A 22,755-nucleotide genomic window follows, 5' to 3' on the forward strand; every position below is an offset into this window, starting at 1 on the left:
TTCAATCACTACACATAGCGAGTCAATTTTTATTTGGTTGGATGAGTCCAATTCACTTATTAAAACAATGCTGTGAAAGCACCATATATGTAGGACAATGTGTGACACCATTGATGTCGTTAACATTAGCCAACAAAAGACATCCAATAAAATTAAGAACACCCTAGCTAGTGTCGTCATAAAAAAAATTATTGTAAATTATTTGGCTATTTGCATTGATGTGTCATAATCCTTCACAAAAGCATGGTAGTATGAAATTAATTAAAATGGAAAAGCACCATATGTTGGACGGTGTAAACTTAGTAGATAAATTAATGGACTTGAGTGCTATGATGATAGACCGTGGCATCACATGAAATTAATAGAGTATATGGTGCCAACTTTCTCTTTCTCCTAAATAGGGTTATTGTTTTGCTTGATTTTTCTTCGACTTTGATACAGGTATCGGATTAAATTTATATCAATAATTTCAACATCGAAAATAGATACGATTCTTCTAAAAAAGTAAGTTCAATTCGAGATTTATTGATTTTAATATCGTTATCAACTTTGTAAGTAGTGAACTAATAAAATTCTTGTAGAGTAAAGTATCATTTTTATTCTCAATGTTTGGAGTAAGTTCTAAAGTTATCCCTAATGTTTTAATTGTCCTATTTAAATCCTTAACGTTTTAAAATTGACTCAATATTATCCTGCCGTTAGGCATCCGTTAACAGAATTGGCGGCGACACAAAATTGAGACAATTTTAAAACGTTAGGAACTTAAATAGGAGGAAAATGTTGGGGACAAAAACGATACATAGAAATAAATTTTAATTTTATCCTTTAATAATATCAATTTTTTACTATACATAGTATTCAATTATTTTTTAATCACATCTAAGTAAATTACAGTTAATCACATTACTTTCATTCTAAATAAAATAATTTTTTTATAATTTTACTCTTAAAGTAATGTAATTTTTTTATAAATAAATAAATTTTACACTTTCATTCTAAATAATGTAATTTTACTTTCATTACTTAATCACATTACTTATATTTTTTTTTATAGTTTTACACTTTCATTCTAAATAAATTAATTTTTTTATTATTTTACACTTAAAGTAATGTAATTTTTTTATAAATAAATAAATTTTATACTTTCATTCTAAATAATGTAATTTTATTTTCATTACTTAATCACATTACTTATATTTTTTTTTAATTTTACACTTTCATTCTAATCACATTACATTATTTATTTAGAATGAAAGTGTAAAGTTTATTTATTTATAAAAAAATTACATTACTTTAAGTGTAAAATTATAAAAAAATAAATTTATTTAGAATAAAAGTAATGTGACTAAGTGTTTACTTAGATGTGATTAAAAAATAATTGAATATTATGTACAGTAAAAAAAATGATATTATTAAAAGGTAAAATTAAAATTTATTTCTATGTATCGTTTTTGTCCCCAACATTTTTGTACTATTTAAGTCCCAAACGTTTCAAAATCGTCTCAATTTTGTCCCGCCGTCAATTCAGTTAACGGATCCCTAACAGCAAGACAACATTGAATCATTTTTAAAACGTTAAGAATTTAAATAGGACGATTGAAATGTTAGAGACAATTTTACTCATTCTTGTATTATTAACAATAAATTGATATAAACAAAAGTTTAACATGAATTGAAAACACAAATCAGATTAAACAATTTCAATTGAAGAAGTTAAAAAAAAAATGCTAGAATGCTGGAAATAAAAGAAACAAATAAAGGTTAACCCCCAAAAACGTCCTCAAATTATTTAAACACCGACAAAAATACACCTGAATTTTACTATCGACAAAAATGCCTTTAAATAATTTAAAAACGCGACAAAAATATCCAACACTAAATATATATTTTCAACACCAAATTTTAAAGATATTAATATCTCATTTTTTAATCATGCTTGCAAATAATTGTATCAAAATTTAATCTCTAATATATTTTTTTAGAAATACATATTTAATGTTAGATAATCTTGTACAAAAACTAATATTAAATATGTATTTCTCAAAAAATACATTAGAGATTGAATTTAGATGTAATTTTTTGTAAATATAATTAAAAAAATGAGATATTATTATTATTAAAATTTGGTGATTTTTTGTTAAGTATATATTGTTTTGTGATTTTTTAAAAATATTATTAGTTGTTAATAAAAAAATTATAAAAAATATATATTTAACAAAAAAATACCAAATTTTAAGTATAATAATATCTTACTTTTATAATTATGTTAGTAAAAAATTGTATTAAAATTTAATTTTTAAAATACTTTTTGAAAATATATATTTATTATTGAATTTTTATTATATTTTTAAATTATTTAAATACATTTTTATCAATAGTAAAATTCGAATATATTTTTATTAATATTTAAATAATTCAAAAATATTTTTAATGATTAACCCAACAAATAAATAAAAAAATTGACTCGTAACACTTAGACACACTTGCAAGTCACGTAATACTCTCCAAATAATACTTCCACGTTTGTGGTAATTAGATAAAATTATATTTACACGTGGCCTTTTTCTTTAATCTTTCGACCGTCGTCGCCTATCACTTTATCTCTTACTTTACCGATAATCTTCAGACTTTATCAACCAAATTAATGTCAAAACTTACCATTGACATCGACGTTTCTGCTTCCGGTTGAACTCAAAGTTTGTGTTAATAGTTATCAATCATACACATTCATGTTACTTATTTCTTATAATTTACAAATATCTATTCAAAATAAATTAAAGCCGATATAATAATAATATAATCTTATCTTGTTTGCTCTAAATAAATTACATACTAAATATATTTTAAGATTAATTATTAAAATTAATTATTAGTATAAAATATATATTAAAAATTTATTAAATTATATATATATATATAATAGTTAATTTGATGGTAAAAACTTTTTTTATCCGTAATATTTTTTTAGTTAATATAACTTGTTAAAAAAAAGAAACATCTACTTCACTAACATATCATCAATTGGTTGCTATAATTTTTACAGAAAAACTTTATATTCATGTAATTTTTTTATCTAAGCTATCCAAGTAATTTCTTCCACACGCGCGTTCTCTCTCCCTAAATCATTTGTTATACACGCGCATCATATAACGTAAATCTTTTACTGCGTGATAAACTTTTTTTAACGTAAACCTTATTTTTTTCGCGTTTTCATTCTTCTTCTTCTTCTTTAACCTAATAAGCTTCGTTGTTCTCCTCTATTCGCGTTTTCTTCTTCTTTGTTGTTCTTCTTCTTTATTTTCTTCTTCGATTTACACTTCTAAATAGAATCAATGAATGATTCAACTTCAAATCAGTTGAATGATAACGATCTGGTTTATTCTTCTGAAACGAATGATGCTGATGAGGTTTGGATTGTTCAATTTTAAATCGAATTGAATGGAATGCGATTGTGAATTTTATTTGAATTGAATTCAATGGACGTAATATTTGAATTGAATTTTATTTTAGGTGTTTTACTTTGAATTGAATTGATAATATCTAAATTGTAGACAGAGGTGTTTCGAATTTGTTTTTGTATAATGCATTATGTTTCGTTTAGTAAGTACTATACAATTCTTTCACTGTGAGTAACTGTTTGGTTCGGTAAGCATAAAGGAGTTTGAATTTATTTTAATACACTGGATTATGTTTTGTTCACTCAGTACTCATTCACTCAGTACTATAGAGTTGTTTACTTATGAGTACGTGTTCGGTTTGGTATGCAGAAAGGAGTTTGTATAAAAGATTAGAGGAATATATAATGTATTATGTTTTATTCACTGAGTACTATATATTTGTTTCACTGTAATGACGCTTTCGGTTTACCATGCAGACTAGATGTGTTGTGGATGAAAAATTTGTCCCAAAGGTGGGGATGATTTTCAAGACACTAGAAGAAACTAGAAAGTTCTACAAATATTATTCGAAACTTGCCGGTTTTTCTACCAAAATAAGAAACACGACTCGGGATGGAGACAAGATTAAGAATCAACTAATTGTATGTACCAGAGAGGGCAGGTGGAAATCTAAGATATCTCCAACTTTGAAGATAAATCCTTCAGCCGGGTTGAACTGTCCAGCTAGGATTTACGTACACATAATGAAGGATGTTGGTCTTTGGACAATTTCCAAAGTTGTTCTGAATCACTCACATCCTTGCTGTCCAGATCGGGCAGAGATGCTCAAACAACACAGGGAGCTTAGCATGTTTGTGCGTTGCACCATCGAAACCAACGAGAAAGATGGAATTAGACCGAACAAAACTTACCAATCATTTGTGACAGCAGCTGGCAACCACTGTGAACTAAGTTTTATAGAAAAAGACGTGAGGAATTACATCACAAGGGAAGTACGGAATATTTCTAAAGAAGATGATGCCAAAGAATTTGGGAAGTACCTACTAAGAATGAAAGAGAAGAACAAAAATTTCTTCTTTGAGCTCAACCATGAAGGCAATCACTGCATATTAAACATGTATTCTGGGCCGATGCAAGAAGTCGGGCCGTATTTGAGTATTTCGGAGACGTGGTTTCATTCGACACTACCTATAACACAAACAGGTATTTGGTTCAGTCACATATATTTTCATGTTCAGTGCATGTATAACTTTTGGTTTATCACGTTCTGGGTGTGCTTATTTATGCAGGTACAGTCTGGTTTTAGGTTCTTTTGTGGGCGTGAATTGTAAGAACCGGTATAACCGTTTTAATAAAATAATAATTTTTAAGTACTCGGAGTAGATTCAAAATTTAGAAGTTTTAATTTGAAATTATAAACGTGAAATTTGAATTCAATAAATTTTTCTGAGTTGGAAAATGTAGCTTTTACGGAAAATTTTTATAAAACTGCGTACCAGTACTTAAGCCGACAGAACCGGCTCTAGTTTGTCCGGTACCGTGTTTTGAGAAAAATAATATTTTGAAAATTTAATTTATTATTTTGAAAGGACAAAAATAATTTAGAATTGAAAATCGGGCACTAATCTTAAAGGTTTTGGCCCAAAGTGGGCCAAACGGACGAAAAACGCTAACGGGTTAGATCGGATCCATACCGGGCCTAAGGCCCAACATATATATGCTCATTAAATGAGCATTTCAGCTCATTCCACCCTAAATTGAAGAAGGGAGGTGCATGTTGAGAGAGAAGAGAGGTGAGGGTTGGTCATTATTCACTCCTCTCTTCTGGGAGCCATAACTTGAGCTACGGAACTCCGATTGATGAGCTGTTTGTAGCCACGCGAAGCTCTTCGTTTCTATCTAGGCTTTGCTGATAAAAACTCACATCTCAAGCTCCAGTTTCTAGCCCTAGAATTTCTGCGTTTTGGGGTTATAGTTTTTTAGTAGATTTTGTGGTTTTGCTTGTTTAGGTGATCTCTAATAGCGGGTAATTGTCGGGTTTTGCCCCGATCACCATTGGATAAGGTAAGGAACCTCTATATCCTTGTAGTTTAATGTAGTGTGAGCTTTAGTTGATAATGCATGGTTATGTTGTATGTGTGAAGCTTGTTTTTGGAGTTGGTGCTGGCTTTTGGTTTGGCTTTGGTGGTTTGGAGCTTGGTGGAAGCTTGTTGGAATCAAGTTTGGTGTTTGAGCATATTAGGAATCAGCCAAGGTATAGTTTCGATTTTCTTTATGTAATATATAATATTCATGGACACTTAGGCTAGTTGACCTTAAGATAGGATTGAATTGAATGCATATGTTAATTGAATGTGAATTGTGATTTAGTGATTGATACAATAGTGTATGGAGGGGATATGGTTGAGGAGTGATATTATATGTTGATGTTGAGAAGTTTGATGATGAATGTTGAGATTTATTATGGTTGTTGAGAGTTGTTGGTATTGTTGATTATTAATGATGATTAATGGAAATGTTATTGATGAATGAGGATAATTATGAGTGTTTATGATGATTTTGGATGTTGATGAATAATGATTTTGATGGTGTAGAATGGTATAATTGGGATATTATTGATAGTTGAGATGAGAACTATGATGAGGTATGATAAATGAAGCTTATGAGAAATGAGATTTGGTGCAAGTTGTTAATATTGATTATTGATGTGCGAATTATGGAATTGTGGGGTTATAGTGGTAGAATCGATTGATATAGGTGTTGAGTTGATTGAATTGGGATGGAATGGTAAAGTGTAGTATGTGGTAGTGTTTTGTGATGGATTGGATAAGTTTTGGTTTGGTTTGGTTGTGAAATTTGGAAGTTTGAGAAGCTAGTTAATTTTTGGTAAAAACCAGTTTTTGGTAAACTTTGACGGATCATAACTTGAGCCTCAATTTTCGAAATTGATTAAAATTTGTCTTAAATCAAAGTTCACTCAAAGATCTTTAAATTGGTATAAAGTTTGATGAAAATAGATTTTTGTAGAGGAAGTTATGAACGTTTAAAGTTTGGTGTTTAAAACTAATTTCTGCAACTTTACAAAAGTCTGCAAGTCTGGAGGGGTATGCGTACGCGAATCCTCCCCATACGCATACATGCCATTCTGTTTGGCACCTATGCATACGCATACATGTGTATGCGTACGCGAAATGGGCCAAAATATATGTATGCGTACGCATACATAATGCATGCGTACGTATACACCCTGTTTTACTGAAAAATAAATTTTCTTCACTTTTCAAGGGTTCTCTAGCTTTTCAAACTTCTTTATGTATTAAGATTGCTATCTAGTAATTAGGCCCCAAGATTAATAGAGATGGGTTAGTTAATTTGAATTGGTGATTTTGTTTGGTATAAGTTTAGAGCCAATGACTTAGGCTTTGGAAGGTTTGTGGATGAGATTAGTGAATGTGGTGTGGAGAGGCATTTCTTTGACGAGGCTTTGAGATTTGGAATGATTGTGTCGTATTTAGGGCAACTTGAGGATTGATGATGGATGGTGAGTTTGGAACTTGAGAATGAATTGAGATTGATCTGAGATTGGTGAACTTGAGGAATACTGATATTGATTAATTAGCTGCATTGTATTATTGTTGTTATGATTGGTAAGTCGCTATGCGCCTTGGCCAAGGTCTGTGGCAGTCTCCCGCTTGTCGAGGTAGCGGTGCCGGCATAGGGGCCGAGGCAGTTTCCCGCCTATGTTGAGATGTGAAGACTGTGGCAGTCTCCCGCTCACATAACCTTTCTGCTGCCAGAGTGAACTCGGGAACTATAACCCGAAAGAGTGTGCCGGGCACTATAACTCACGGGACGCAAGATAAAGTGTTGGGCACTATAGAGTGAGTAGGGAACTATAACCCTGGTCGTGGCAGAAAGGCGACATCCCGAGGATGTGTTGGGTTGGCATTTTGAACCGACAAGTGATATCACGAGCCAAATAGAGTAAGCATTAATCATATGCATCTTCTATCTGCTTGTTTGTTTTGATTACATGAGTTATGCCTATTTGAATAATATGTCTAAATGCTAATTGACTTATCTGTTATATCTGAATATTATTTGTACTTTACTTGTTTGCATTAAATGTGCTTTACTGACGTTGAGGAGGATCGAGAGGCGGTGGCGATGGGCTCGCATAGAGGTTAGGTTGGCGAAGCCTGTGGGATACAGCGGTGTGATTAGTGTTAGATGGAAATTCTCCTAAGTTTATATAACTCTATTTATGGTTTATGGCTCAAGTTACTTATTTTTGGTTAAGCTTGAATATATGTGATGTGAAGTTCTAGGATTGCCTTTGGCATCCTGGAACCTTATATCTTATATATTGGGCACTGTTACCATACTGAGAACCTCTAGTTCTCATACCATATGTTGTTGTTTTTCAGATGCAGGTCGCAACCCACCTCGGTGAGTTTGCGCATGGTGGCAGAGCGAAGGACCCTTTATTATTTTGTATTTTGGTTATTATATTGTAGTTCTCTCACTTTTGTTATTATACTCTGTTGCCCTAAAGGCATACTTTGAGAGATAAGTTGTATGACCTGTTTTCCTTCAAAAACTCTGTATGTCTATATATGACTAGTCGGCCTAAACTTCGCGGGCCGCGACTAGTACTCTATGACTACCATACTTAATTATATATATCTATCTTGACTATTATTGTATTATGTCTCATGTTGTATCTTGTACCTTCACGCTTTTAGTTATTGTGTGTGAATGCTTTGCGCTTTGTAATTCCCCTTTATGCGAATTTGAATTTTATTCCTTCATCGGGCTCCTAGTATTATTATGTCCTTCTATATTTATTAATGTATGAGCCTTAGAACTGTCGTAGCACTTTGTCATCTTTCGCTTTACGGCTAGAGGTAAGGCTTAGGATAACAGGGTGTTACATGAATCACCACGGCCAGTCGACACTTCTCGGATGCACGCTGATGAAAAATGAAGACATCCAATCATTCAAATGGCTCTTTGAGTGTTGGATACGTTGCATGGGAGGGAAAGCACCAAAAGGCATTCTTACCGATCAATGCGCATCGATTCAAAGGGCAATTGAGCTGTGCATGCCAACAACAATTCACTGATGGTGCATCTGGCACATCATGAAGAATATCCCAAACAAACTAAATGGCTATAAAGGACATGAAGAAATTGAACAAGAGATGAGTCATGTTGTTTAGAACTCGTACACAAAAGACGCATTTGACAGAAACTGGAACGATTTCCTCACAAAGTACAGCCTCGGAGGCAACAAGTGGCTCTCAGGTAACCGATGTTTGAATTGGAATTATTTTCATGTCGTTAAAATGTGCACAAATTTCGGTTCACTGGTGCTTATGTTTTCGGTTCATGTTGCAGGGCTGTACAAGGATCGGCATATATGGATTCCACTTTACCTAAATCACCACTTCTGCGCCGGGATGAGAAGCACACAAAGGAGCGAGAGCATGCACTCATTTTTCAACAAGTTCATCACATGCAACACCTCTTTGAGACAATTCGTGAAGCAATACGACAATTGCCTAGCAAGTAGAGAGCAAAGAGAGAGAGAATTCGATGCTGCAGATTTTTACACTGTGATACCGTGTGCAACAAAATCAGCAATAGAGGCCCAGTTTCAACATGTGTATACCCACAAGAATTTCAGGGAAGTTCAAGCACAATTCAGAGGAAAAGTGAACAGCATCACAAGATCAATGCATCCACCCTAGGTTTCAGAACATACGAAGTCGTAGAGCAGGTTTCTAACTCGACATTCAACAAGTTTTTAGTCACCTACGACGCAGTATCACGAGAGGTAAAGTGCCAGTGCTTGCTGTTCGAGTCAAGGGGCATATTGTGCCGCCATTCCCTGAACATCCTAAGCTTCGAGCGAGTGGATAACGTGGCACCGAGATACATACTGGAACGTTGGAGCAAGAATATAAAGAGGAGGCACACACACATCAAGAGCAGCCAAGATGAGCCTTTACTGGAGCCGAGAAGTAAAAGATTGGATGACTTTGTGTTTCGGTCGCACAATATATGCGAATTTGCATCCCAGTTTGAGGAGTTGACCAGAATTCTGCATTGGGCGTTTGACAAGGTAATGGCCGAGATGCAAGAATATCAAGAGAAAAGCAAAGGAAAAAGTTCATTATCCCATGAAGAAGCGACATTGAGTGACATGAACGAACTTCAAAGCCTTCCACACATCAAAACAAGAGGCCGGCCCAAAAACAGACTTGGATCAAACCTAGAAAAAAAGATCTCAAATGCCACGAAGAAAAAGAAAAAAACAGCTCCAACTGAGGTAAAATTGATTTGATTTTGATTAAGAAAAATTCATTTGTGTATTTTGCTAATATACGATTTTAATTTTGTAGTTGAACCTTTTAGACAGTGGATCAACCATTTAGTCAAATTCCAGCCTTTACAATGCATCAGATATGAATTTTCCAAGAGAGGATTATAGGAGTTTTAGTTTTTATTAATATAAATTTCGAATCACTGAGGTTATAAATTTCGGTTCACTGAGTTTTAGTTTTTTATTAATATAAATGTCAGAGTTCAGGTGTTTCTGAAACTAAAAATTGATAGAAACATTTTATTATAATTAGTTCTCTGCTATATTGATATATGCAGTTTTTCGATTTGTCTAATGTATTAATTTCTAAGGAATATAAACAATGAAGAGGTTAATGTTGAATAATTAGAATTTGTTCTGAGAAACGGGAATCTGTAGATTGAAAAACTCACATTTTCAAAGGTTCATAATGAGTTTGTTGTCGATCCTCAATGATTTGTAGCTTAGAATCAGGTATAGCGCTAGTTACATTTAAACACGTTTTTCGTATGATTAATTAAACAAAAATTATTAAAAAAATCTAAAAGAGTAGCATAAATATTTTTAACATTGGTGGAGTTTTAAAACTCTTTCATAGATGAATTTTCTTTTTTCTAAAATATTTTACTGTACCTTCCGAGGTATTTTTCCTAAAAAAAAGATAACAAATAAAAATTAGAAACCTAGATTAGGGGTTAGTATTTAAGATTTTAGGGTTTAGGGGTTAGGATTTTGGGTTTTGGGTTTAGGGTTTATAGATTCAGGGTTCAGTGTTTATGGTTCAGGATTCAGGGTTTAGGGTTTAGGGTTTAGGATTTAGTATTTAGGGCTTAGGGTTTAGGAGTTATGGCTTAGGGTTTAGGGGTTTAAGGTTCATGGGTTCAAGGTTCAGGATTTTAGGGGTTTAGGGTTTATAGGTTCAGGGTTCAGGGTTCAGTGTTCATGGTTCAGGGTTATGGTTCAGGGTTTAGGGTTTAGGGTTTAGTGTTTATGGCTTAGGGTTTAGGGGTTAGGGCTTAAGGGTTCAGAGTTCAGGGTTCAGGGTTCAGGGGTTCATCTTGACTTGCTTTCGATTAGGTAAAAATTCAATTGTGCATTTTGCTAATATACAATTAATTATGTTTTTTGTAGTTGAACCTTTTAGATGCCGGATCATCGATTCAGTCAAGCTCCACTTTTTACAATGCACCAGATATGAATTATCCAAGAGAGGACTATATGAGTTTTAGTTTTTATTAATATAAAATTTTGTTCACCCATGAGCAAATTTCGATTCACCAAGGTTATAGGAAGGTTAATTTCTAACTGTTGTTAGTCTTTAATGAATAGTCACCTTTTTTGTGAAATTCTTTATTCCAAAAGTCAATTTTTTTCTTTATTGAATAATCAATTTATTTTGCTATGTCAGAAAGTTCAGGTATTTCTGAAACTGAATACTGATAGAAATATTTTTTTATAATTAGCTCTCTAAATTTCTGTACAATGTGTTTGCAATTTTCGGTTTGACCAGTATATTAATTTCGGTTCACTGTATTTTTTGGTGTTCCTAATATATTGGTAAATACACTGATTGCAATCATTGAGAACCTGGAATAAAACAACAGCCAGACAGTTCCAACAAATATAGAAATTAACATCTCGGATGAGTAATCCATCTTGAATCAAATATAAATATTAACATTTGATATATACATTGATATTAAGAATAGATATATACATTAATATTAAAATAAATTTAAAATATATACATATGAAAGAAGCATTGTTTGTTTTTTTAACAAGTTAAACAAAATACTGTAATTACAACCAAGCAATCATAGTATATGCTATTTACTATCTAAATGGGCAATTTATCAAAATGAAACATTTGAGTTTCAATATTACCGAAATACAACTTTTGCAGTTTTGATACCAAAATACAATTTTTTAGAAATCTATGCAAACCGCGGGAGGAGTCCCACGGATTCTGAATACATATAAACCGTGGGTGGGGTTCCACGGTTTAGGTTCAAAAGTTATTTGCATAGAAATCGTGGTAGGGGTTCCACGGTTTTGGTTGAAAGGTAAAATGAGTATAAACAATCTTTTTTACATAAATTACAAAAGCCATCAAAATCTCTTCTTCCAGTCTCTTGGTTTAATCTTTTATTTTTCTCTTTTTTTTCTTCCTTTTCTCTTTTTTCGGCTTGCTTACTCTTTTTTTATCAGTCTTTTTTTTTTTATTTTCTTCTTCTTCCTCCTCTTCTTATTCTTTATTGTTATCATTATTATATTTATACCTATTCAATCTCATAGTAGCCATTTTCTATTAATGCAAATATAAGAAGATATTAATAAATGATATATATTCTGTGTGTGATTATTAATTAGTAGGTAAGGTTAAAATGTAAAATGATAGACTTGGTATATATACTACCTATAAATAATATGAAAGTGTGATATTCATTCTACAACTAACATCAAATTCATGAGTTAGTAGGTGATAATCTAACTATTTTGTATGAGTCTAATTCAATACCCAATAAAAAATTTATATATTACTTGACTGCTTTTCATAAATTCATTGAAATAACATATTTTTTTCTACCTAGTAAACATGAAAATTGAAAGTGTGTAACGATAAAATAGCATGAATATAATTTTTATAAATTATATATAATAAAAAAGCAACAAAAAATTTAACTAAGGTAAAAAAGAGAAAAAAAATGTTAAAATTACATATTCATCTATTAACTAATATATTCAATATATTTCTTTATATGAATGATTAATTTAATAATTAATATTAGTATATAAATAATATAATTGAAGAAGCAAATAATTTTTTTTTTCAAATATCAAAATGTTTAGAATGCTAACTTACACATAACTTATGTAATTTAGCAATTTATTAATATAGTGTGTGAAAATAAATTCAATTTACTAGTAAATAAACTAAGCTTAATAAGTTTAAACTGGACCCATGTAATAATAAATTTTTCAACTCAACTCACCTAGTTATTCATGAGTCAATTTGACTTATTTCTAACTTTATTTTTTTTGTGACTTTTTCTAACTTTATTTATCAGTGCACAATCTACTTACACAAAAAAAAAAACTTTGCCTGGTATTTTTTCTATGTTCAGGCCTTACACAAAAAAGATTGTTTATGCTCATTTTACCTTCCAACAGAAACCGTTGAACCCCTACCACGATTTCTATGCAAATAACTTTTGAACTAAACCGTGGAACTCCGGCCACGATTTATATGTATTCAGAATCCATGGGACCCCTTCTGCGATTTGCATAGATTTCTAAAAAATTGTATTTTGGTATCCAAACTGCAAAAGTTGTATTTCGTTAATATTGAAACTCAAATATTTTATTTTGGTAAATTATCCTATTTAAATCCCCAGATGTGAATTGACAATAAGGGCTGGAGAGGACAACAGATGGATTTGGGAGTCTTATTACTTCAGATTCCCAAATCACTTGGTCTCTGATTTTGTTCATTTCGTGCAATAGAAGATTCGGACCAAATTGGTACCTAAAGTCATCAATTTCTTCCTACATTTCAATTGAAAGGAATTAGTTACATAAGAAATGAACCCAACTGAAATAAGAACAATATCATTCAAAGCCCTAGTTATACTGTAAAAATACAATCACAATAACCCTAAACCCTGAACACATTAAATATCAAGTAAATCAAAATCACAAAGGCCACCGAACCGAACAATGTTTGTGTGGTGAATAAATGGTGATTAACTTTGAATCAACAAGAATACTATTTCTCCATGCAAAAGAAGTGCTGAACAGAGTAACAACCAAATTTAAAGCCCTAGTTAAACTATCCACTCAACTGAATAAAGTAAACAACAAATTTCATTCAAAGCCTTAGTTATACTGTAAAAATGCAATCACAGTAACCCTAAACCCTGAACAAAGTAAAAGAAGGCCACCAAACCGAACATTGTTTATGTGGTGAATAAATGGTGATCAAATTTCAGTCAACAAGAATAGTATTTCTCCATGGAAAAGAACTACCAAACAGAGTAACAACCAATTTCAAAGCCCTAGTTACACTATCCACTGAACTGAATGAAATAAGAAAAGAAAGAAGTTTATTAATTTAGAAAGTGCGTACTTGTGTCCAAGCTTTATATTTATATCTCTTCCCACTTTTTATCTTTCGTGGATCAATTGTTTCGAGCCATTTTATCACATATATTCCACAATCATAGCTAAGCAAGAATTGAGTATAATACGATTAATAGTATACAAAATAAAACACATTAAAAATAGCACTATAGAAGAAAAACATTCTTACTCTGTACGTTGACCATTCAGTGGGATATACTCTGCTTCCTCTCCTAGTCCGTCCTCCATTAAGGGTTCCGCCCCAGCGTACACCCTCATCTGGGAAATTATTAAACTCTAAAAGGGACGCAAAAAGTAAATAAAGAGAAGCAACAACAGTGAACCGAACTCCTCTCATCTACTGAATAATTTGAATAATTTACAACAAAATAACTTACAATAAATTTGTTCAGTTTCACTCTTGATTCAGGTATATCTTTTTTCGGCTTATTGATAGGGTCAAGGACATAGAATTTCTTTTTGTTGACATCGGCAATCCACAACCACCATTGCGCTCCATTACAAATTGGCACAAATAGCTGAAGTTTGGGAAAATGATAGAATATTTCAGTCGAAACAATAGCAAACAAGAAAATTATTGAAGAATTTTTAGAAATTACAAATTACAAATGGATGCGATGCAAGTTTTCTTTTGTCAAGAAACTGGTGGTGGTGGGCATACTGCTCAATATCGAACCTGTAGGCCTTGTTTGTCCTTTTGTTATTGTAGTCCACGCCATGTGTTCCGAACATAAAATTCTGCAAAATGAACATCAGTTAAATCACATTTCCACCGAACCGAACACAATTCATATGCTGAATAAAACGTGAAAAATATTCAATCATCAAGAGAAAATTGTCTTCATGCAAAAGAACTCAACAGAATACATAAAAATCAGGTGAATCAATATTAATATTCCCACCGAACCGAACAGCAATCAACAGGGAATAAGAAATTTAGCTTACCACAATATCCAGTGGCATAATGTATATTTGTTCCTGATACCGGCAATCTTTTATTTGGTTGAGAATCATGCTATGTATACTGACAACCTATATGAAGAAAATTTATGAGATATACTGTGTAAGAGTATTTAGAAAAATTATTAATGTTAACACAATTGGCAAACAATTTACCACGGCATGCACTTGTTCTTTGGGCATTAGAGACATGAAATATTCTCTTAACCCCTCGTAAAGTGCCTCATGTTTCAAGACGAATATTGTATCATATTCGCTGCTACTATCTGTTGTCGTTTTCACATGTGTTATGCAATGATAATACTTTTCGATCAACTCCTTCGAGATTTTTATCTTTTTCTCTGGAGTTTTGAAAACTTCAGCAGCTGGTAAGGTTGGCTCGAAAGATGTTACTTCAGCAAACTTTAATGCTGCCGTCACTCCAGCATCTACCACCGCATCTACCAGGATTTCAAGCTGTGAAATAGGCGGCTCAGAGGAATGAGTTGGTTGAGATGCTGGTGGACTTATCCCATGGCTAAAGGAAGGCATATCATCTTTCCTTTGCCTAGGTTGCTGTTGTTTTTCGGCAGGGCTGCTGCATTAAACAGAAAACAGTTAAAAGACAAACTTTAAAATTAATAAAAAGAATTTTTATGTGCAACTTACTCATTATCAGAAACTTCATAGATATAATCATCGTTGATTAACTCTTTAATAACAGAACTCGTAACAGACAACGTAGGTTCTGGCTCCGTTATCCTCGGTGAAGATATCTCGACAGCCTATTTTTCGGGTTCCGGAGGGCAGCTATAAGAAACAGAAGAGATAACACTTACAATTAAAGCATGCAGTGAAGTGAAATTATCCAGATTTGTATAAGCAGTAAAACTTACAAATCAACATGTACTTCTTCTTCCGATTGCTGCGTTGTTGCTTCTTTGCTGGGCTGCTGTTGCGGTTCCAGATGGCTGCTGCATTAAACAGTAAACATTTCAATAATTATCCCAAACTATTATCATATTCCATTAAAAAAAATAAAAAGTATTTTATGATCCCACCGAACCGAATCCCATTGATGCACTGAATAAAACATGATAAATAATGAAACAGCTAGAAAAGCATTGCTGCATGCAATCAGAATAACCCAAAATCCTGAACACACTAGCTATCAAGTGATTTAAAATAACCAAGCTCACTAAATCGAAATTAAACAATGTGGTGAACAATGGTAAAACTTACAATTCAGGCTGTGCTTGTTGTTGTTGTTGTTGTTGTTGTTGTTGTTGTTGTTGTTGTTGTTGTTGTTGTTGTTGTTTGGGAGGGCTGCTGCATTAAATAGAAATGATTTCAGTAATGATACAGATTTTTCTAATAAAAAGAATTTTAATTACCAGCTAGACCAAAGATTATAAAAATGATATTAATTAAAACTTACACATTAATTGAAGGTTCTGGCTCTGTATTCCTTGGTGAAGATTTCTCAGCAGCCTGCTTTTGTTGTTCAGTTTGTTGTGCCGGTGGTTCTTTGCTGGGCTGCTATTGTGGTTCCTAAGGGCTGCTGCATTAAAGAGGAAGCAGTTCAATAATGATCCCAAACTATTATCATATTCTATTCAAAATAATAAAAAGTATTTTATGAGCCCACCGAACATAACAAGATTCATGTGGTGAATAAATATTTATAAACTTACTCTTCATAAGAGGTTTGTTGTGTTTGACTTTCTGGAGGGACATAGATAAAGTCATCGTTGATCAACTCTTCCTGAAGAGAACTTGGAAGAGATAACGCAAGAGGATTTCTAAGGAATATAAACAAGAAAGAAGTTAATGTTGAATAATTAGAATTTGTTCTAAGAAATGGGAATCTGCACATTCAAAAACTCACATTTTTAAAGGTTCAGAATGAGTTTCTTGTTGAACCTCAATGATTTGTAGCTCAGAATTGGGTGTAGCGCTAGTGACATTTAAACACGTTTTTCGTGAGACTAATTAAACAAAATATAATTACCTAAATCTAAAAGAGTAACATAAATATTTTTAACTTACACTGATGAACTTTTAAAAGTCTTTCTTAGATGGATTTTCTTTTTTCTAAAATATTTTACCATGGTTTTTGGGATATTTTTCCTAAAAAAAAAAAGATAACAAATTAAAATTAGAAACCAAGATTAAAAGCAGAGGTCTAGAAACACATGAAATTCATTTTTGGAAACCACCGAACCGAAAGTAAAGAGTGCAACCAACCAATTTACCTGGTATTGTCTTGGGCATTTACAGACGGTGTGGAGCTTCCCTGAGTCTGCAAGAGTGGTTCACTACCGAGATTTATAATCGGCTGTCTAACCAAGATGAATAAATATTAGTAATTGAATCCAGAGGAATTAGAAAAGGTTCTATCAATAGTTAGCAAAGAAAGAAAAATAACTTGGTAAAAGAAGCCGAATCTTACGTCTCAGACAAATCATTTTGTGGCTCCGTTGAGTCAAACTGATCCGGAGCAACCTTCGCTGTTTGAGCTCCATCATTCCTTTTCTTTGACCTCTTTTCTCTTATTGTGTCCAATTCTTGTCTTTTTCTTTCTGCAGCGCTGTCTTTTATTTGTTCAAATCTGAAAGTTCATAAAATAAGTTTAAAGGAACCTAAAACGAAAGCATCAATAAAATAAAAGAAAATATGATTTGAGAAACTTACTACTTGTCGGATTGTGTTTGCTTTTTTGCCACCCTTTGTGGTTGTTTTCTTTTTATTATGGGTGTTTTCTCAATTTCTTTTTCACTACAACACAGACAAAGACATTGAATTTATACCGGAAAAAAATATAAGCAAGAAAAAGACACTAACAATCAAGTGAACGAAACTGACAAACACCATCAAATTGAAAGATATTCATACGCCAAACAAAACATGATAGTCATTCAATCATCAAGAAAAACATATCCGAATAAAAAAGAACTCAACTTGAGCAACTGTACTGAACAATATCATATTTGTAATTTACTTTTACTTAACTAGCATAAATAAACAATTTTAAGCAAGGAAATGCAAAAACTAAACCAGATGAATATCATACAATCATATAAATGAATATCACCCAATACTTACTGGCTTTCAGATTTGCCTGTGCCCTCTGAATCTGTTGACACATGCTTTCTTTTTTTGCTTTATTTTTTAACCACCTTCTGTGGTTGTTTTCTTTTCTTTGTGCCAGTTTTTTCAATTTCTTCTTCTCTGCAATACATAAGAACAAACGCATAAAAACAACTTTAAGCAAATACAAGTTAAATGAAATCAATATGAAGATCAAACTTACTGGTTTTCGGATTCACTTTTGCTTTCTGAATCCATTGGAGTGCTTTCATTTTCAGTTGTTGTTTCTGAATCCGTATCAACAAGCTTTTGTTTTTTAACCACCCTCTTTTGTCTTGTTCTCTTTGCTGATGGTGTTTTTTCGGATTCGGATTCAGTTTCAGATTCAGAAAATCTTTCTTCTTCCGAAGAAGAATCCAGATCAACAATTTTCTTTTTTCTTTCTTTCCTTTTTTCTTCTTATTTAACTTCTTTGTTTTTTTTTTCTTCCTTCTTTATGTTCTTTCTGTATAGAAGTCCCTAAAATAGAAATTTATTTAATGAAAAATACAGTAACAATCAGCTGAATTAACATTAGCAACCTACTGAATCAAACAATAGTAATGTGCTGAATAAAACATGATAATTATTTAATGATCAAAAAAATATTTTTACATACACAAGAACTCAATTGAAGACACTAACAATCAGGTGAACCAAACGGATCAGACCCACCGAACCGAATAAGATTCATATGGTAAATAAAACGTGCTAAATATTTAATAATGAAAAAAAGTATTTCTGAATGCACAAAGATTCAAATGAACACACTAACAATTGCAAGTAGGAGAAATAAATTAATTATAACCTTAAACACAAGTTTATTTAGTTAGTAGATTATTTTAGAAGCATTTGAAATGAAATTTTAGGGGGAATTTTTTGTTTAATTTACCAATGGGTCAGTTGCTTCCCTCAAAATCTGGGCAAGCATCTTTTGCTTTGTCCAATGGGCCACCCACGGTGCTGGGGGAGCATCAGGTCTGAATGGGCGAAGGAACTTGGTTTCATGGAAGTATATCAGCATCAAAACAAAAACACAGCCATCAATGGACTGTTTTGTTCCCTTTCTCTTGTTTTCTATTCCTTTCATCAAGAAGTTGAGGGCATGTTTTGCCCAGTCCCACTCTTGGATGTTGTCCACATGAAAGATAGGCGGCTTATGTATCGGGGAGGCCACGCTTACCGTGGTCGGCAGCAAGAAGCAATTTTGTATGAAAACGACAAAAGTCCTTTTGAATTTTTGCCAGTTCTCCTCCCCTTCAACGCTCATATCCAGTACATTCCTTGTCTTCCGGATTCAGTTTTGTGTAATCAACCTTGTCATAAAAAAGATTTCCTACAATATTTTTAATAGCAAAAAATCAGCCAAAAAGATATAGCAATGAACGAAAAATAAGCAAGAAGTGGAAAGTGTATTACCGCCGTTGTTTATGCCTAGTGCAGTGGCTACCTTGCGAGGAGTTATGTATATTTTTCCCTGGAGAGTTTTTAAGCATCTCTTATACTCATTAAAGCAATCAATCAATTCTCTCAACATGGCGTGAGAGACATTCATTTCTGGGACATGTGCTAGTGCACCAAATCCCATTTGTTCAACTATATCTCTCTTTTCTTGACTCATATTCCTAAACACTGTTGCTATTGCCTTTGTTTGGCATCTGTAATCATGAGTTTCCTACAAGTTTTGAAACAAAATGTGAGGATATATTTATAATACAAAATAGATATTATTTGAACGAAAGCGGATAAATATATTTAATGTGCTTATGTTATAGTGTGGCTTCTCTATTTTTGTCACCATTGTGTTGTTGTATTTTGCTGTAATGAAAAAATTTGGTCAATATTTCAGTCAATACACTGAAAAGCACAAGCATGCAGTAAATATCAAGTTCAAAGACCTAGTTACACTATCCATTGAACTGAATGAAAATAAGAACAAATTTGATTCAAAACCCTAGTTATATTGTAAAAATACAATTAGAATAAAGCCTAAACCCTGAACACACTAAATAACAAGTGAATGAGAATAATCGAGCCCACCGAACCGAATACAATCCATGTGGTGAATAAATCATTATAATCTTTCTATTATTATGAATAGTATTTCCTCATGCAATAGAAGTTAACTGAATAGAGTAACAATCAAGTTCAAAGACCTAGTTACACTATCCACTGAACTGAATGAAAATAAGAACAAATTTTATTCAAAACTCTAGTTATATTTTAAAAATGCAATCAGAATAAAGCCTAAACGCTGAACACACTAAATAACTAGTGAATGAGAATAACCGAGCCCACCGAACCGAATACAATCCATGTGGTGAATAAATCATTATAAGCTTTCAATTATTATGAATAGTATTTCTTCATGCAATAGAAGTTAACTGAATAGAGTAACAATCAGGTTCAAAGACCTAGTTATACTATCCACTGAACTAAATGAAAATAAGAACAAATTTAATTCAAAGCCCTAGTTATATTTTAAAAATGCAATCAAAATAAAGCATAAACCCTGAACACACTAAATAACTAGTGAATGAGAATAATCGAGCCCACCGAACCGAATACAATCCATGTTGTGAATAAATCATTATAAGCTTTCAATTATTATGAATAGTATTTCTTCATGCAATAGAAGTTAACTGAATAGAGTAACAATCAAGTTCAAAGACCTAGTTATACTATCCAATGGATTGAATGAAAATAAGAACAAATTTTATTCAAAACCCTAGTTATATTGTAAAAATACAATCAGAATAAAGCCTAAACTCTGAACACACTAAATAACTAGTGAATGAGAATAACCAAGCCCACCGAACCGAATACAATCCATGTGGTGAATAAATCATTATAAGCTTTCAATTATTATGAATAATATTTTCTCATGCAATAGAAGTTAACTGAATAGAGTAACAATCAAGTTCAAAGATCTAGTTACACTATCCACTGCTCTGAATGAAAATAAGAACAAATTTGATTCAAATCCCTAGTTATATTGTAAAAATGCAATCAGAATAAAACCTAAACCCTGAACACACTAAATAACTAGTGAATGAGAATAACCGAGTCCACCGAACCGAATACAATCCATGTGGTGAATAAATCATTATAAGCTTTTAATTATTATGAATAGTATTTCCTCATACAATAGAAGTTAATTGAATAGAGTAACAATCAAGTTCAAAAACCTAGTTACACTATCCACTGGATTGAATGAAAATAAGAACAAATTTTATTCAAATCCTTAGTTATATTGTAAAAATACAATGAGAATAAAGCCTAAACCCCGAACACACTAAATAACTAGTGAATGAGAATAACTGAACCCACCGAATCGAATACAATCCATGTGGTGAATAAATCATTATAAGCTTTAAATTATTATGAATAGTATTTCTTCATGCAAAGCCCTAGTTATACTGTAAAAATGCAATCACAATACGTTGATTTACTGAACTAAGCAAATCAATCCAGTAATCTTAAAATGTAACTAGGAGAAACGCTACATTGCAAGATTTCAAATGAATAGTAATTTTTTCATACCTTTGTTAGTCTCTGTTGCTGTTTTCGTCCGTTTTTGTTTGTTCGTAGCGAAATCTTGTTGCGATTCTTCTCCAGTAGTGGTTTCCGTAGAGAACTTGACTAAAGTTTGAGTGATTTTGAGAGAGATTCAAAGAGAAGGAGTGGTTTCGTGTTGAGGAAGAAGTAACGTTTCTTCATAATGAGCGTGAAGGTAACGAGGGGGTTTCAAGCGCGTGTTTTCACGCTTCATCAATGCACGTGACTCTATTTGAGCTTAGGTCAACTTGGTTATATGGTTACATGGATCTGTAGCAGGCCTGTAATTCTTATAGCATTTAAATACGTATATATGCGTAGGTTTTGCTTTCAAACATAAGTTTCATCCGCTATATTATCAACTATATCTATTTATTATCTAAAATAATTACACAAATTAGTCCTTAAAGATTTTAAAAGTGAATATTTTAATTTTAAAAAAAAATTAATATATAGATCAATTCTCAATATGTTTTCAATCAGATATAGTAGTCCGTCGTTCATAAAAAAATAAAATAAAATAAATTATTATTATTAATTACACAATAATACTGTATCATAATTTTTTATATTTTTTGGACAAAAATAATAATAAATTTATTCATTAAATTCTTATATATGTATTTAAAATATAAAAAAAATGTTACATAAAAATATAAATATATATATATATATAGTCACTCAATAATAATAATAATAATAATAATAATAATAATAATAATAGAGATTATTTTTAAAAAATTTAAGGTTGAAACTATTTGATATTTTTGTATTTAATATAATAAAAGATGTCCTATTTTAAAAAATATATTTTTATTAAAAAAATATTTTAATTTGGATTCCAAAACATCATTATTCACCTTACTTGTTTGAGTTGTTTCCAATAAAAAAGTGTATCAATATGCTAGTGCATCAACCACATGCACAAAGCTAAGCTAATACTAATAATAAAGATTGACATATAGTAAAAGTAAAATGGATGTGACATTATTATGTCAGATAGAGAAAAATGTTGGAGATTGATCTTAATTTTTTTGGAGACTAAAATGTCCGCTTTTAAAATTTTTTGGGACTGATTTGGGTAATTACTTTGTCGAAAAATAGAATGTGGGCTGATTTGTCTACCGGAGTAAAACCTTGGTGATTGATCTTTGTATTAATTTTTCTTGAGTACTAAAATATCCGCTTTTAAAATTATTGGGACTGATTTGGGTAATTATTCTA

The sequence above is a fragment of the Arachis hypogaea genome, chromosome 17, assembly GCF_003086295.3.
Source record: "Arachis hypogaea cultivar Tifrunner chromosome 17, arahy.Tifrunner.gnm2.J5K5, whole genome shotgun sequence".
In the NCBI taxonomy this organism is placed as follows: domain Eukaryota; kingdom Viridiplantae; phylum Streptophyta; class Magnoliopsida; order Fabales; family Fabaceae; genus Arachis; species Arachis hypogaea.